At 34.5% G+C, this 7285-nt stretch overlaps 1 protein-coding gene across 2 annotated transcripts in view; it reads left to right on the top strand.

Annotated features, from left to right (window-relative positions):
- The first annotated feature begins 2404 nt into the window (after nt 1–2404).
- LOC133522298 (uncharacterized) overlaps nt 2405–7285 on the top strand; it is a 227179-nt gene continuing 222298 nt past the window's right edge. For both annotated transcript variants that reach the window (XM_061857582.1, XM_061857580.1), the window contains exon 1: nt 2405–2646. The gene's annotated coding sequence lies outside the window, so the exon portion shown is untranslated. The remainder of the gene's footprint in view (nt 2647–7285) is intronic.

The raw sequence follows: 7285 nt of genomic DNA, 5'->3' as shown, positions 1-7285 counted from the left end.
TAGGTACTTATAATGTGTATTAAACTTAGCCATAGCTACTGGCACAAGATATTTATTAAGGCACATAATTATAATAATACCTCTTCACGCCGCTCTTGGAGTGTGCCAAGGAAATTGACATACCTGCCTATTGCCTACACAAACAGACAGGGGCATACTTTGTTATGCTTGAATAAAATCTAGATAATCGACCTAGCTATAAGATATACTCTTCAACCAGCTACTTTAACCTTCAAACCATTTGCTAACCTTGTCTAATAAACAGCTGCTAGGTACAAAGACCTGGTAATAAAGATTATGACAAACTAAATATCTTTTTTTGGGGCTTGTTCTTAAAATCATTAGGACACTTAACAAGTTTCATATGCTAAACAGCAGAGTACAGAAAACATAAACAGTTTATTAATATAATTAGAAGAACTTTCGCTTTTAATAGTGTTAATCATTTGCATAACGCTAGTAAGTTTTGTTTGCGCACATAATACGATTATCTAAGGTTTGTGATTCGCCATATATTGCCATGGTGCATTGGGGTAACTTTAAAAGCGGGCCAATTGGCATTTGTAAGTATCGCGATGCCAATACGTTGCGCGAGAAAGATGTCAGCTCTTCGGTAGATTAAGCATTAGTTTATGTTTAAATGAAAACACTTATGAATATTTTATTTGTTGTTCCTGATTCATGAGAATAGATTTAGAATCATTAAAATATATAGGTATTACAGGTAGATTATTGCTACGTGTAATATATATTTTAATGATACTAAGCATAATGATGCATCAAATGTATTTGATGCTGGTATGCGGTTTGTTGACAAAACACAAAGAATCATGCTAGTTAATATCTAAATAATGTATTTTTTTATTTACAAATAATTTCACGTATTTACATTTGTTAGCTTTTTATAAACTCATTGTTTGTCCTGTTTTGTATTATTTTTTCTGCATGTTAATTAGGTACCAAACTTTTTTAGTGAGTTTCGATTTCTATGACATTTTAAATAGACGCCAATGAGTGACGTAGGTAATTAGTAAATTAAACAGTCATCAACAGCCCAAAAATTGAAAAAAAATGGCTGTTTCATATATTTTGGCTCTTTGACCTTGACATTTTCTATGGGAGAGTAAATTTTTGTTTCGCAATTTCGGGGTTGGTCCCATAGTGAAAGTTGCTCAGTATGACGTACATATATATCCAGCCCGTAAATTATTGTTGGTGGCTAAATAAACAACCTGTATGTATACATATACCCCCAAGTGTTTTAAAAAAAAGCGTATTAACGTTACATCATTGATCCATTTAAAGACTTATCCATTATGGGAGCCGATAGATATGTAAGTGTTAAAATTTAAATTGCATAGTCATTTGCCTGACAATATTTAGTGATTAACTTTATTGGCTTTAAATCAATTAATTGTATCAAGCATAACACGCAAACGGAAAAAGGTGATAATTTAATATGGATCTAGTCATGTTTACTTCCTTTCTTGATAGAATCGCAAGCGCACCCACCCAGATATTAGACCTAAATAGACCCCGCTAGTAGGGTTTGAGTGCTGGTAACTGATTTTGTAAAGAACATTCCATACATTAGTAGTCAAGTCTTAAGATAAGCTTGTATGCATATCCAGTTTTCTCCAATACTCTGCGTGCTTTACCGCCTGCGCAATGATTTCAGGTTTTTTGTTTTATCAAACTAAATATCTGCCGCGCGGTGGTAACACTAATAACAAACATCATAAGCCTGCTCCAGGCAACATTGTTTAGATACTCGTACGTATCATATATGTAGGTCATACCTGTACCCCTAGTGTAAATAAATTCGATTTTGAAACGTGACGTACGCGTTTGCGTTTAGTCTCATTTTGTATTGGATTTAGAAAGAGCGCGCCAAGCGGGACGTTTTGGAAACTCAAAATCCTATACAAAATGAGACTTAACGCAAACGCGTTCCTCACGTTATGATGTCGATAAAATTTACACTAGGGGTACTGAACTACCCAACAATGTAGTTTATTTTTCAGTTAAATTGGTAATTCAATATTGTGTCATTAAATGCGCTGACTATTCACACACATGCTTACTGCGCATAGTAACTTGCACATGTCTTTAGTACCTATTCTCTTGAAATCTGATGCGAGTGATGCTAACGTGGTCCTGCGGCATTGTAACTAACTTGTCATGAACTTTTGTTACACATTTTATACGTTTAATATCTGTGCACTCACCGTGTTGTTCTCTCGAATGCTCATCACCGCGTACCCAACGTCTTTAATTATCTGCGTCAATAATGTCAATATGTCACAATGTCGCGGTGTTACTCGTAATATAATTCTTAACCTCCTACCTACTCGTATTTTTAAGTTGAACTACATACCACACCACAACCACATACTTGGGGGTGTTCTATGTCCTTGGGTAGAACAAATGTAGGCACGTGGTTAAAGTGCTGTATTGTTACATGTGACGTCTATTTATTCGAATATCTCTGCAACCCACCCCACTTCTCGCGAATGCTCACCGCGCATCGTCGCGCGCGCATCGTCTTCAGTTCTCTAGGTCAAACAGCCGCGGTGCGACGCGGTTACGAATTGTTGTGTGTGTTGTGGTTGTGTTTTGTTTATGGATTTTGCCGGCTTGGTTAAGGTAATTTGTGCTTTGTGTGTGTTATGGATTTTGATTTTTAAGTGTGTGTTTTATAGCTATTTATGGAGAAGTTGCAGGTATAGAGATAAGATTTTAAACGCATTTTTGCGTAAAACGAAATTCGATAGAAGTAGCAAAAAGTATAAGCACACTTTGCTTCTAAGATAGCCAGCAACCTCAACGTTGTTTCTAAATAGATGCCTACATAAGAGTTTCATACATACCTACATAAAACGCACGAACAAATAATTTATAAATAACTAAATTAAAAACTTGACTTAAACTCATAAGAACCTTAAATGCATTATTCGTTAAAAAACAGCCATCACTTAAAATATCTCAGTGCTGCTGGAGAGGGTCCCAATCGTTGCCACCTTCAATTTTAACCTCTAGTATGTATATGATAAGGATTGTGACAGAATGTTTACTATCATTCAGTTTTATTTTTCGAGAATATTGTTTTCTGCTCTATACGAATACGAATTTTTGACCACCAACACATGAAAGGTTAATTCTAAGCAATAGAGGTGACAAATAGGCTGTCAACTGTTTCTAATTAGTCTGTCAATTACTAGTACGTATACCTTAATTAAGAAGTAAAAACAAGTGGTCATTTCTATTGATCATGATTATCATCAATTATCACTTATGTTTATGTGACGTTTCCTTATGTTCCAAATCAATTAGTGGCATTAAGTAGTGTCATTTACGAAGACGCGTGACTTGAGTCGTATTGTTATGTAATTAAAGGTTAGATTTGACAAATCTGCGCGTCATCGTGGATGATACGAGCTATAACTTAAGAAGGTAAAGATAAATATTTAAAGAAAATTATTAGTGGAAAGTATAACAAACATATATTACTTGTGTAAAATCATACTTGTATAAATGAAACCGGGTATCTCTTGTTGTCAAAGCAGATCAATACAGGAATTTGGCTTTATTGGAACGTTATTTGTTAGCCTACCTACCCGTTTCTAAAAACATTTTTATCTGGTATGTATCTACACAAGACATTTATTTTATTGCATTAGAAAGAAGCTTTTGTCATCTACTCATAGCTTGCCATAATTTTTTTTATAACAATATATACAGCTTGCAGACTGCAGTAAAATCTCATTTAATTATAATTGTCGTCTTTTCCTTTCGTTCTAAATCGTTTCTTAAATTACTACACAGATCAATGAATCCTTGATCAGTAGTAAAAATATCTTTAATTTAGACGCAAAACCTATACAACTATATGAGAAACGGTTGGGTATTTCCAGTTTCCGATTGACAATGGTTTTAATAGATCTAAATGTTGTCTAAATAAACCTCGACATATTAGATTTTTTTGGGACGATCCTTATACATGGAGACTGTCTGTTACTCAGTAGGCAAAAATTCTCAAAAATAACTTAATAACTTATAGTAATTTTACTCTTCAGTGATTCGTCAAGTCTACCTAACGATTTTAAATGGCGTTAATATAAGGATTCACAGCGTGAATGTAAAAAAATATAGGGAAGCCAAGAGTATGTAACCTTTAGGAGACCTTTCTATGCGACTGCCATTTATACTTTGTATTTAGCCGTTTAGAGCAAAACCTATGCTCTGTAGATATTTCAAAACAATTGCATGTCTGTGAAACATACGCGATCTTTTGAATCCAGCATCTTAAGAGCAAATACCAGCTAATATGTCGAAAACGTTTGTATAGAAATATTACCACTAATATTTCCCCTTAAGTAGTCGCCATCAGATATATCGAAGCGGCTAATGTGCTCACAAGTATCTGAATACGCTTCTACTGTAAAGACGCTAGAACGACGACTGTACCTAATAGTTGTTTCTGAGAGCTTTAATTGTTTTTAAGTATCTACGCTAAACCAAAGTGATTCGATAAGATTTAGTCAGTGGAAACCGTTTTCTCCCGAAATGGAATTTCATAGTAAAAGTAGGTACCGTTATTTTACGATCGCAAAGCTATTCTTCTCTCTGAAAAAAGTCATTCTCTGATGATGACAGAGGGAGGAGGGACAAAAATTCGCCCTCGACTTACAAGTATCAAATATGTAACGTTCGTGGACTCTTAAAATTAAATACTCATTGAGAAACGTCAAAAATGTAATTAATATATGAAATTTGTTATCAACATCTCGAATGTTGATAACAAATTCCATATCGATGTCCTGGTTAGTTGGCATTTCATGCAGTACATGTTGCATAGCAATGCTGTCACAATCAAAATGTAACCTTTATTTTCACACAGACATTAAAAAATTGTCAAACAATGAACTTTAAATATTGGGTAATTCAATTGTCTCATTGCCGTCAGACGGAAGTGAGGGCCTGCCATCTATTGGTCTTGCTTACCACCAATAAATAGCAGGCCGTTTTTGGAATTAGCACCAAAGCCAATTTTTAGGTTAGTTAAGCAAGCAGACATAATCGTTAGAAGTCAGGAAAACCTCTATTATTAAACTTACTATGTACGTTACATCGATCCACAAAAAGCCAATCGAACGCGAACGGAGCGTGACGTATCGGTTGACCACATGCTGCGGTGGATTTCTAGCAGCACGCCATTGCCATGTGAAACTCCCATTACCCGCTGATCGTGCTTTACGGATTTATGGGGCTATATACAGATTGTACAGTCAACTGAAGAGACTTGTGACCCTGATCTGCTTAATATTCTTAGACCACTGTTAATACAGGGTGTTTATTTATTCACCTGCAATAATTTACGGGCTGTATCTATAGGTTATACTAAGCAACTTTTACTATGGGAGCAACCCCGAAATCGGGAAAAAAAATTTTACTCTCCCATAGAAAATGTCAAGGTCAATTTTTTTATTTTTATTTATTATAACATTAAAATGTAAAATATGTGTACCACAAAACAAAATATTCGCCAAACTGCGAGACAGTTTGTTGGCGATGAGCTCGCTCGTTATACTTATAAAAAGGTACATAATTTTGCACTGTCCTACCGTCCCGGTATAAATGAAGATTGTGGGTTTTGTAAATGGCCATCTACTTAGAATAAAAGCATTTTTTTACGAATATCAATAATACTTACTAAGGGAAAGTGAAAATTGAGCATATTATAATATCACGTAGTTAACTTTTTCATTGTACTAATCGTATTATTTTATATTTGCTCCCGACGCCTGGACGTCCGATGATAGAACGAAGGTTTAAGGATAGTGGAAGGTGGCCTAATGTCAATATCCAGGATATTGACATTAGGCATAGAAAATAATTTTTACAGCATTTATTTATATTAGGTACCTATAAGTATGCCCCTTCGTTTGATTTTTTGATTATTGTAAGAGTTAAGAACAATAACCAAATTTCAAACTTTGAAAAGCCCCTAACTCCAAAAATAGTAATAAAAAAAATCGAAAATCAAGGGGAATATACATGGTGAATATACATCAAATTGAGGAAAAATTTTTTCTATGATGTTAATTTAATATCCGTAGAGGAAAATGGGGAACGGTCGCCCCCTTTCGTGTGAAGTCGCAAAGAAAGGGACCATACTGCAGCTGACTGTACATAAGTACATTAACATTACAACAGCCAACAGTAAAAGTTAACAGCATATTCTTTATTATCATTATCATCTATTTATTTATATTTTTTTATATATATTCTTCTTTAATATATAATAAATAATATTTATTATTTTATCTGGGAATAACAACATAATACATATAAAACTTAAAATCTAAATCTAAAAATAAATAAAACTAATCTTAAAATAAATAATTAAAAACTATCCCCCTGCGGCATGGTGCCGTAGATGCTGGCAGCATTTCCTCGTTGTATCGCAATACTTATTCTCTGTGCGAGGAAGCTGCCAGCTCTACGATCACCGGTAGCGTCTTCTATTTTTTTGGCTAATTCCTTAAATAGTGTAGATGCATTCGGACCACACGGGCCAAGGGTCTCGACGCCAAAAGGTACGAAATCGTATTCGGGGCCGAGACCCCTATATTTGATCTTTTTTAATTTTTCGGCCGCCTCTATTTATATTGATACATATACGATTCACTGGAATTAAATGGAAGACTAGAATTAACTAGTCTTCCATTCAATTCCAGTGAATCGTTTTACAAGGTGCAAAGTTCTTATTTAACTCCTCGTGTTAATACTGATACACGAGCAAGCGAAAGATTTCAAAATTGCATCTCGAGCGTTGAGAGTAGTTTTTAAAGTGAAATCTTGAGCGTTGCGAGGGTTCAAGTCACGAGGGTTGAACAACAAATAGAGGAAAATACTAACATTACAGATCTAATCCAAATGAACGCTATTAAATATGTATCATTCAAAATCATCATTTATACTCATCGAGTAGTACAATATAACTCGATGTTTATACTAAATGTCGATAATCGACCTGTTGAATCGCTTTGTTAAAATAATATACGGGAATCATGAATATTCAAATCAATAAATAAATATTATATAGTTAAATGTTGCCATCGTTAATGACATAAGTTGCCATTGCTAACGTCAAAGTGACATTGGTTGCCCGAATCGAGCTGCTTCTGTCAATTATACGACATATAAACGATATCTAAATGAGAACTTATCTAAACCAGAACTTATCGTTATCGTATTGCATTCCTCAAATCGGGCCGTTAAT

Source organism: Cydia pomonella, chromosome 10, assembly GCF_033807575.1.
Source record: "Cydia pomonella isolate Wapato2018A chromosome 10, ilCydPomo1, whole genome shotgun sequence".
NCBI classification, from domain to species: Eukaryota; Metazoa; Arthropoda; class Insecta; order Lepidoptera; family Tortricidae; genus Cydia; species Cydia pomonella.
The sequence above is the reverse complement of the archived record's forward strand: the minus strand, read 5'-3'. Positions and strand labels throughout refer to the sequence as shown.